Source organism: Sphaeramia orbicularis, chromosome 8 (assembly GCF_902148855.1).
Source record: "Sphaeramia orbicularis chromosome 8, fSphaOr1.1, whole genome shotgun sequence".
In the NCBI taxonomy this organism is placed as follows: domain Eukaryota; kingdom Metazoa; phylum Chordata; class Actinopteri; order Kurtiformes; family Apogonidae; genus Sphaeramia; species Sphaeramia orbicularis.
This window is the reverse complement of record NC_043964.1, coordinates 29,460,083-29,471,294: the sequence shown is the minus strand read 5'-3', so window position 1 is coordinate 29,471,294 and position 11,212 is coordinate 29,460,083.

Below are 11,212 nucleotides of genomic sequence, written 5' to 3'. Positions count from 1 at the left end.
AGTAGACAAACAAGCACTGACTTATACTGAGGTGCATACTTTGTACTACCACAAAAATCTTTTCAGTAGAGAGTAACCAAAAACTTACTGATGACAATAAATTAACTGGTTTGTCTGTGATTGTTATTGATGTCTTTATATGTGCATCATTGTTCATCAATAGTGTTAATAAGGCCAATAAAGCATTCATATTTGCAAATATATTTTATACACAGTGCATATATATATATATATATATATATATATATATATATATATATATATAATATATATATATACACCTACATGTACCTGTATGTATATATGAACTGTAGACTGATTGTCTGGACTGACTAAATGTTCCTGCTTTCATAGTAAGGTTTTCTGGTGTATAATCCCCACCATGCAGCTCGTCCACCAGGCCCTCTTTGTTACTATGCAAAGCTTCCCTGGATTTGTCAAGCTGCCGGAGTCCTCAATGAGTCCTCATGAGTGATGGTTTTATTAAACTTCTCTGCTGGCAAATAGGGAGGGAGGGAATGGCAAGAAAGGGGTGAGGGATGAAAACATTAGAGCGAGAGATTTTCCCCATGAACAGACTGAATGTGACACATTACTGTGGGTTATTAAAGGAGGTAAATCCACCAAAGTCTAAACATAAAGTACATTTAGGGCAAAGGAACAATTTTAATATTAGCTGTGTGGCTATGAAAAAATATTTATAGAGCCCATTCATAGAGTGACCTTTTCTCCTTCCTCTCTTGTCATTCCCTCCCTCCTGTCATTAACACAGCATACAAATCCCAAATTATTCAGAGTGGGAAAACATCACCGTAGGCATATGGAACTTTACTGCTGAACAGTACACACAAAAGGCAAGGTGTTAGCTTCGGTGTTTTCAGAGAAATCCTTGTTTCAGAGGGGGCGACTGGGTTTGTATTCATTTGGATTTATTTGAAACTTTCCAAACTGCTCAGTTAATGTTTTAGGAAAAATTAAAACTTGCTCAGAAACTGCTAACTATTAGAGGGTGGCAGGGGCGCAAAGGAGTGACATGAAGGACCTATTGGGAATGCTGTCTCTAGGACTCACTCATAATAACGACTCAAAAATTGACAAAATAAGCGATAGAAATTTAAACGTACCAAATGTCAACTCTATGGGGATATTTTTGGTGCCACTTCACAGAGACACTGAACATAAAAGTATAAATCTGCTTCTTACATTACTGTGTGCACAGTTGTTAAACTCTTTATTGTGGAATTCTGCTTTATTTTTGACTGAAAAACAAATATTTCTGCAAAATGAATGGAAATAAAAGAAGACTGAATATTTTAGGCTCCCTTTGGGTTAAAATGTTGAATAAAACAGTATTCAATTTTCAATGACCTACAGATGGCGCAAGATAACCAGCCATAGAATAATGGCTCCACTTTGACCAATGCACTATTGTAGTAAACTACTGAGACAAGGATTGAATGCTGTGAGTTTTTGTGTGTTTGTGCATGTGTGTAGGTGAGAGTTTTTACTATTAAAGCATCTGGGTAGGAAGGTGACTCACAGACAGGAAAAACGTAGACTTTATTCCTGCCGTATAACGATCATGCACAGAAACATATTGATCTCTCAACACACCCCCATTGTGTGGTGGAAAAAAATTAACTAACTATTAGTAGGTCAGTTGGATTATTAGCTGCAGAGTAGGGCTGACAGCACCAGTAGTGAATGCACTGACGGACAAACATACTTAATCTTTACTCTCTACTGGTCTAAATCCTGTCATTTTGACCCTATCATGGGGGAGCCAAAAGGAGCATCCCCAATTTCTGAGCCATCCAATATTCCTCCACTCCTGAGCAACTATCTCTGATCCATGTATTCAGCTTTCTCATTCCTGTAGAATGTTGCGCTTCACATCTCTAATGACATTGTGTGAAATGGTGAAGGTCATTTTATTTGCAGCAATTATCAGCATTGTTCAGCTTCCAGCTCTTTAAATATAAACACATCCAACCATGCTAACACATAAAGACCCGAACATTCACCAACGACTAAAATCGTTCACTGATTTAAATCAATACATGTAAATAATAGGGTGTAAAATGCCGTTTGTCATTATTTCGTGGTCATCAGATATGACCGATTTGGACGTTCAGAGACTTCATAGTGAATGTGGAAATGCCATCATCTTCTACAACATTGATTCACCAGTAAAACCCATGAATTTGGATCAATGACAGTGATTGGAGACACTTATTTCATGTTTAGTAAACAATATATTTTGCAGAAAAAATATTATTTTTCTCCAGTTTTCTCTGTTTTGGATATAATAACCCTCAACTTCAATCTGAGCTTTAATGAACATTTGCATAATCAGTATATTAAATACAGGAAATACATGATTTTCACTTAAAAATGCAAATATTAGAGCAAATGGTGATAAATCACTTAAGAAAGGTTAGAAATAGAGAAAAATTCCACAAAAGTAGCACTGGGTCTTTAAGGGTTAAGGGTGTTGATAATGGTGTCAGCTTGGGATGAGTTTCATTTCGCACAATTTTTCAGATGTTTTAAAGAAAGAAGTAGATAACTCTATGCAAAAGTAATCCACCTTAAAATCAGTATTTGAAAATTATGAGCTGAAAGGCCATACATGTACCCATCAGTTTGTCTACCAGCTAAATATAATTATATACTTCACCCTCTCTCTACAATTTCTCTCCATATATTTAGCATCAGAGACTGCCAAATGATTTTATCTGCCCTTTGTAAACATGTAAAACCTATATCTGATGGTGAAGCTCTTCTCTGACTGTTTGACTAAGCAGCAGTTGTGTTTTTGGAGGCCTGACTGGCTTCACTTGGATCCTCCTCCCGGTTCCTCCACAAACAGTAGGAGACCTCAAAGAAGAGCAACTGATTGATTCAGTTTCCATGCTTCCCTTTGCTGGAGGGAAGTCAGGAGGTGCATGCAGAGCAGACTGGAAAACTAAACATGACAGCACCAGAGGAAGGTATGGTACAGTTAGGGGCTGGCGGGTCCGGGGGAGTTTTTCAGTCTTCTCAACCACACCCATGTAGAAATCCATCCTTCTTTCTTAACCCAGTGTCACTATTCAGGGTCCCAGTAAGCATACCCATGGTTCAGTATCTGTATTTGCTCTCAGTCCAATGCTTCCTCCCTGTTATTGAATGGCCTGCCTGACTGCCTACAGGTCCTGCTATATTTTTAAACCCTAATACTCACTAAAATGTGAGACATGATCTGAGTGAAACAGGTGATTTTTTTTTTTTCTTAACAGCATTGAATTTTTTTTGTCGTAAAAATTTGAAGGTGCACAGTAATGTAAAACTGCAGTCGTGGGAGTTTTGTGTCCACACCAACTCCCTTATTCCCACAAGAATTTATTTATTTTTATATTTATATGCTATTTATAATTGGAACAGGTTGAACATGGGACTTTCATGGCATTTTTGCTTGTAAGGTGAAGAACTGGATGTGATGAAATGATATCAAAGGCTGGTAGAACATAGGAGAGTACAGGTACAATGACTTGTACTTAAGGTCTCCAGCCAAAGTCAAGATGGGGCCATCCTGATTATACGCTTCTATAACTGCTGTCCTTATGATGTACTGAAGGCAAAACTCTCTAAAGGACTCCCACCCAGCCAAAGCCACAGGCTTTTGTCAGGTGTGTGCTTGTAGGTGGGATGCACCTGAGTCATAAACCTTTGCTTTGTAACTACCAGCTCCTCAGCTGATAGCCCATTAGATAGGTCATCTGTCCAAACTGCACCACCCAAAGGTTTGGAAATAACAGGACTGAAAGAAACAACTGTAGACGACAGAGAGAGAAGGAGGTTGGGTACACACAGCGAAGGGTATACATAGCATCAAGTATTTATTCTCTATATTCAGCCTTACCTTCTAACGCATAGCCTTAGAGACGCCATGCATCACATGATGTCAGTCAAAGAGGGATCAAAAGTGAAGAAAAAAGAATATGTGGGCCAGTGCAATTATACTAAATCGCAAGTGTTTGTAGAATGTTTAACTTAAACATGACTGATGACTGTTGGACAGATAACATCTGAATGAAAGTCTTGAAACACTGGCTATCTGCCCTCCTGCAGAGGGAGTAAATGCCAGTTAAACACTCAATGAGCCCAGAGGCTTAACGCCAAAATCCCAAGCCTATTGAAGTTTATTCAAGCCCTAATTCAACACTGCCAACAAATATTTATTTGAAAAAGCAGAGAAGAAAATGGAGGGCTTGCCAGTGGAAAGGCACTATGTACACAGAAACATATTGCTGCTAGTAAGAGGAGAAGCGACAAAATGCCTCCACATTTGGACAGTTCCCAAGAAGGAAATGCACACAGATATCATGTTTCTCCGTATAGTTTGTAACAAAAGTGCCATATTGTCTTAAAGTGTTTCCCTCCTCAGAATGGAAAGTGTCGAGATTAAAAGAGCTTTATGAAGTACAAACACCTGAGCATAAATGACTGTAAAAATCAGTGCATGTTCAAGAGCATGTTACTGTCCTTTATGCTTAAATTAAAGTTATTGCAGTGCAGCAATAAGCCAAACTGTGGTTTAGGTTTCTTGCTCCCTGTTGATGTTCCTCTCTCTACCTCATCTTTCATGTCAAAGTGCCACTGGTGTCCTACAGGGTCGAGTGTTGGGTCACGTCAGTGTGGTGCCAAGTGTCCTGGTGTCTCCATTGCTGTAAAGCCACACTTTCATGCACATGCGTGTACATGGAATTTACACACTCAAGACAGGCACATACACAAATACTGATGGAACATACACATGTATGTGACATGCATACTCCACATGCATGCACAAATGTACGCACTTGGACAGACTGTAGTCTCTATCATGACTGTAGTCTCTTTGCCACCTGATCAATCATCCCAACTGCCATTAGATCTACAGGAGAGGCATTCCTTCTTAACAACTGGAGAGGGGGTAGTGTGTGTGTATCTATGTTGGAGGGGAGGGGGATTGAGACATGAGTGGGGAAATGTCATGGCTCAAGTTTTATAATTTGAAATTCAATATTTTAACTGAAAACAAATGAACACAGTGTATGTATCTGAGAATAACCAGCAAAATAAAAAAGATGACTTTGCTTTGTGCCCTCTCACTTCTGTCAGGCTTTATGAAACATGGCAAATGTGACAGAGACAAAACTGTGGAAAAGTTGAAGAGAGTACAAAAAGCTGCCTCAAGCTCAGATCATGTTGATGCATGTTTTGCATCACACTAGTGTAAAAGTAGTAGGGGAGGAGTAGAGAATGGTACTTTATCTTTCTGCTGTCTATATCTTTCACCTTGTCCCTCCTTGTCCTCGCCTCTCTTCTCTTTGATTTTCTTTTTCTCCTGTCTGCTGAAAGAGCTGACTGTGCTGCTCTCACTGAGCTCCAAGTGAGTGGTGTGCTGTGGATTGTTCCCTTCTGCTCAGAATGATGAGAAAAGCTTGAAATAACAATGTCTGAAGGGGGGGGTGTATAGACTTCTCTGTTCACTGTTTCATCCTTTTTTTTTTTTCCAGATGTCAGTGATACAGATGTCCTTCATGTGTGGGCCTTGTGACCCCCTCTGAAACAAAATGCACACCTATACCTGACACACATACACACTCACACTATTCAATGTATAATTTGCACATGCACATACTGAGCAGCTGAGAAGAAAGACGAGCAAAATAAAGCCTACAATTTTTATTTTTTTTTTATCTTCCATTACCTAAGAACAGGGATTTTAGAGTTAACTAATACTGAAACTAGAAGTGAAAAACTATGTTAACAGAATAAAATAAAATGTGATTCCAAAAAAAGCTAAATAAATTTATAGAGAGCCACACATCTTGGCTTAAAATACTGCAGGTAAAATCAACTTGTGTTTTGTTTTCCCTGCATTTTCCACTGTGGTTACTTTATCAGGGGTAAAATGGCTTTGACTAATATATGGACCTTTAATAAAATAATTGTGTGATATGCATTCTTTTCTTCTGATGTCAAGATTACTGACACTAAAACTAAAAACAGTAAATTTGTTAGCTTAAGATGTATTCATAAACTAACTAAAACTACAGGGCAACAAGATTTGTTAAATATGCCATACTTAAAGGCAATTGTTGTCACATGATCAACATGATTAGCATCCCATGATGCACTGAGGTTTTAGAACTGAACATATCTTTTGTATTATGTCCAGATGAAGACTGGTGATACTACTCCTATAGGTAATAAATAACATTTATTTTTGTATAAGAGTGCCTGGAACTTATCTCTGGCTGTTTGATAAATTGTTTTCAACAGCCCTTTGTGCCCCTTTGAGCTTCATGCATTATGTCCTTGATGAGCACCTGATTCCTTTATAAATGTTTAAAAACCTTACCTGAGATCATAGATATGTTTACTGTGAGTCTTGCTGATAGACGATAAAGAGATTCTCAACAGAAAAACAGGTGAACAGGTATATAAACATGCACACAGCTTCACCCGTGTCCACCTTAAAGAGAGGACAACATATGCATGCCATGCAGCTATGTGGACAGGATTATCACAGGATCTGACCTGCTGGCCTTGGAGAGGTCATGTGTGAGGCGTGAGCTGCAGCCGCTGGCCCCACCAACACCAGAATGTCTGACGTCTCAGGAATCTGTGCAGTCTGACCACGCAGTGCAACATGGAGCTCAATGCTGACCCTCTGAAAGGCGAGCAGGGAGCCTAGGGGACAAAAGTAAGAAAAAGGTGGAGATCTAAACAGGGGAGAGATGACTTAGAAGCATCAGCTCATAATCAGCTGTAACAAGCTGTGAATGTATTTCTGTCTGTCTGCCTCAGATAGGTCAAGGTTCAAGTTTGGAGTTGCATTTAGTGACATTAAGGGCAAAAATTCAGGTCTGGGTTATGGACTGAAAATATATCAGTTTAGGGTCAAATTTTCTCAGGAATCTGAATTTGAAATCATTTATGCAAAATCTTTTGTGGTTTTCAAATCACTGAGCCTTTATTGACACAAGGTTGAAACAAAAAAACATGAAATTTCGCCTATGCACTACTTGATTTAATCATTTAATTTCTGTCAAAAATCAAACATAACAGTTGGAGTACAGTTGGTGTCGGCTGCTGCCTTATCGTTACAGACAGCTGCCTGTCAGCCAGCTGAGCCCATAAAAGAAAGAGAAAAAAAAAGAAGAAAAAAAAAGAAGAAAAGAAAAAAAAAATCAAACATAACATGTACTTCTGCTCATAATACACAAATAATAGTACTCCCCAGCAGGCCTTCCTTCACCCCTGGATGGCTTTTCATCTGGCATCTTAGCCCTATTCAGTCAGTCTGAAATTTAAAAATATATATCAATTAAGCATTACTCCATAACATGTGTAAGAGTTGTTTATTAGTTTAACTATAAACTGATATATAGAAGCCTTCCTAAAGTGATTCTGGCTGGTTAAATTGGCTTCATCATTGACAGAGCAAGACAAATGGTGGCAGTTTCAAAACGAATAGGAAAATTGGTTGTAAAAAAAACTTGATCTCACTTTAGGAAAGTAAATGGGCCAAAATAAAATAATTGTAGCCCATGCAGGTGGGCATAATTGATGAAATTTTGGAGGCTAGATAATGAAAATTGAGTGAATGCAAGTTTTTTTTTTTTTTTTTTTTTTTTTTTACCATGGTATGTATTTTTTTCACAAACTAAAAACTGATGGGGGTAGGGTTAGTAAAAGTAATGATTTTACTTATCTAATATTAGAATATACTTAATTGTTGGGTAATGCTTTATTCACAACAGAAAAAGAAAGAGAATGTGTTATATATATAGATTTATGATAATATCAACTCTACATAAAGAATTATAAGTCTAATTCTTACCTAGAAGCCAAAAAATCCAAACAAAATTGTCGCAGGATGTCTTCTGAGGAACTGGCTGATATGACGTCATTGACTGACTGAAATCACTGAACTTGATACTCATTCAAAAGGGCATACCATAAGCTCTTCTTCTAAGGTTAAAAGTAAGCAAGTTCAAGGAAAATTTGCAAGCAGCAACAGGATTAACATGGGTTTTCAAATATTTGTCATTGAAAAAGAGTAATTTTTGCCCACTTTTCAGCAAACATCATGCAAAAAGTCACACAAGGACAAGTGATACACATTTTTTGATGTTATATTCTGAAACTACACAATTTTTTCAATAAATTCAACACAAGACACGCATGAAAGGTATACATTTATTCCACAGTATTTTTTTCACAATAATGTCAGAATAATGATACTCAAAGTTTCAACCCTTGTCACAGATAGATAGATAGATAGATTAGATAGATAGATAGATAGATAGATAGATAGATAGATAGATAGATAGATAGATAGATAGATAGATAGATAGATAGATAGATAGATAGATAGATAGATAGATAGTAGATAGATAGATAGATAGAACGGAAGTGATTTACTGTATGTGAACAACTTACATGGGTTTCTCCTTATGTCCTCTCATGTTATACATAATTCAAATGCAAGTGCCATGTGGTCAGCACATGGTACAATACGTAGCAGCCACATGGTAGATCTGATGTGTAGTTCAGAGGAATGAGGAGCTGACACCAAATACAGTAAGTGTAGGACCGGACTCCAAAGAAACAAAAAAAGTGCAAAACAAAATCAGTAAATTTCCTGGGAATCAATAAAGTTAATCTGAGTCTGCATCTGTATCAACCCTGCTCATCTGTTTGGTGGAATGTGACTGAATACTTACATGTTCTGATTCTCAGATTACAATTTTTTATTCTCTTCTGTCCAGTTCAAAACACATACATGCAAATGTGCTGATATTTTATACGTAAAATGAAGGGTTTTGTGTTCCTTTGGTGTTTGAGAAAATTCCACCACTTCTTAGTCCAAAATAAACCCAGACAAATTAACTGCTATTAATCTTAAAATACCATTTTTGTCATAAAACACACTGACTACCTTCACCTTTCATTTTCTAGGTGCAAGACTGTACTTCTGCTTTGTGTTCTAAATGTAGTACTTATTTGTATAGCAGAGTATTTCCACAATATAGCAGTATTTTAACATACGTAAATCTGATCTTATTTCTCTCCTCATTTGTCCCTGACAATTTTGAAACACACCCAAGACAGGCATGATCACCTGTATATTCCTTTTTTGTTTTTTGAGGGGAGAGGACTTTTGTGTGATAGATTACATCATCTATTAGATCACTTACACCTAAGTGTGCTGCATTGCACAAGTTCCAAAGATGCAGCTTCTACAGGTGATGAAGCTTGGCTCAAAAGAAGCATCAAAGAGTAACGAGTGATGTGAGGTTGACCACTTGAGTCAGTGTTCATATTGTCGTCTCATGTGATCTCAAGTAAAGTTGGCTACATTTTTAAGGTTCTGCAGTGGTTATACTTCGCTCCCTCAGCCACACTGTCTCTCCTCTGGACTACATACGGCTCGTTATACCTCCACTGCCTTACCATGGACACAAAAATCTCCCCTGTGAGTGTGGGACAGTGCATGTGCATGTATACAGTATGTGTTGCTATGTGTGCAAGAAGGCATGTGCTTTTGTGTATATGGACATAATTGTGTGTATATATTACTGTGTTTTTGCAGGAGCTTGCACCGGCCGCAATCACTTTTGATGGATATCTACTCTGGCTTGGGAGAGCTGAGCGTTTTCCAGTGGGTGACTCATGGGGCTTCTAACGGATGCCTGTACCAATTTACTGCTACTGCCACTGCTGCTACTCTTGTTCCCCACCCCAAGTGTGTGTGAGTCTATGAATAAGTGTCCTGTGCATAGGCTGGTTGTGGTTGTAGTTTCCAACTTCTGCTTATGGACTTTCCACTCAACTCTTAAACAGCACATGAGGAGAGTAAGGGGTGAGTGTGGCATTCAGAGCTATTTAATGGCACTGTGCGCACACATAGAATTCACACAAGCTAACGCACAAAAACAAAACCAACAGCTTAGTCAAGTTTTCCTGGTGATTCACCCCCATAATCTGCCATTGTCAGACATGACAATTACATCAATACTAAATATGCTCCATGATAAATCTGCTTTGATTTATCACATCCTGTGGTGCAGACAAAAGTGCATGCCATTCTTTTATAAAGGTTAGGTAGCTTCATTGTTGATATAAATTAACCAGTGTATAGAGATAGCATGGTGTGTTCAGTTGAATCACTTTCCAAAGCAGAGACACCGTCTCCACAGGTCAGTCAGTTCTGGTGTTATGTGGGATTTGAACTTTTGAACTTGAGCCCTGGAGTGATAGATTCTTTACTTCTAATGTTTTAGCTGGAAAAGCTTACCAGCATTGCTCCATTCATGTATTAGTTTGAAAGAGAAAGCATTCTTACTCCTGCAGGCATAGGATCATACACTTACCAATTATCTGATATAATGCTAGGATAAACATAGATACTGTGAACTGCCGTATCAGCTTTTATAACCAGGAAATCATTAAATTTAGAGTTACAAAATGATATCTGAATCAATATGAGAAAAATTAATTTTTGTTGCTTCTACAGAATTGAATACACAAAACACATATAGTCAAACCAAGCTTTAATTGGGAAGAAAGACCATTATTTCATCGTAACTGTGAGTACATTTACAAACATGCAGTAAAAACTGAAGGGGAAATCCCCTTCTCTGCAGGTAACACAGAATTTCTTTAGAAACTACATGAACTAGAACACTCTAAAGGGATCACATCTTTGGGCTGAAGTAGTTCTCTGGCTAAAGGAGACCTTTTTCAGCCTTAATTACTTTGGTAGGTTCCAGTCTAATTCAATCCCATACACCCTGACTGAGAAAAGGGTGAATAACCTCAACAAGTCAAAAAAAGAAGACATAGCTCAGATCCCCAAAGACGACATGGCTGTAATGCATCAACCGTATTTTAGAACTGCGTGACTAATGGGGACCCCTTCAAAGCAATCAAAAACTTTTGCTTAAGCCTGAGGCCTGCCAGCAGAGTATCCCACCTGGGAATCTTTCACAGATCATGGAAACACAGCTCATCCCCTTAAACACATCTCCCTTTACATCTGCCATTCATCATTAAATAGCATGAAGAGAATGAGTAAAATTTTTTGGCTGTGAGCTGTATGAGTGGCCTGACCACCCAGTCAGTGCCCATTCTTCCCAGTTCATTCTTTCTAGAAATGATTAGCTAAATTCCA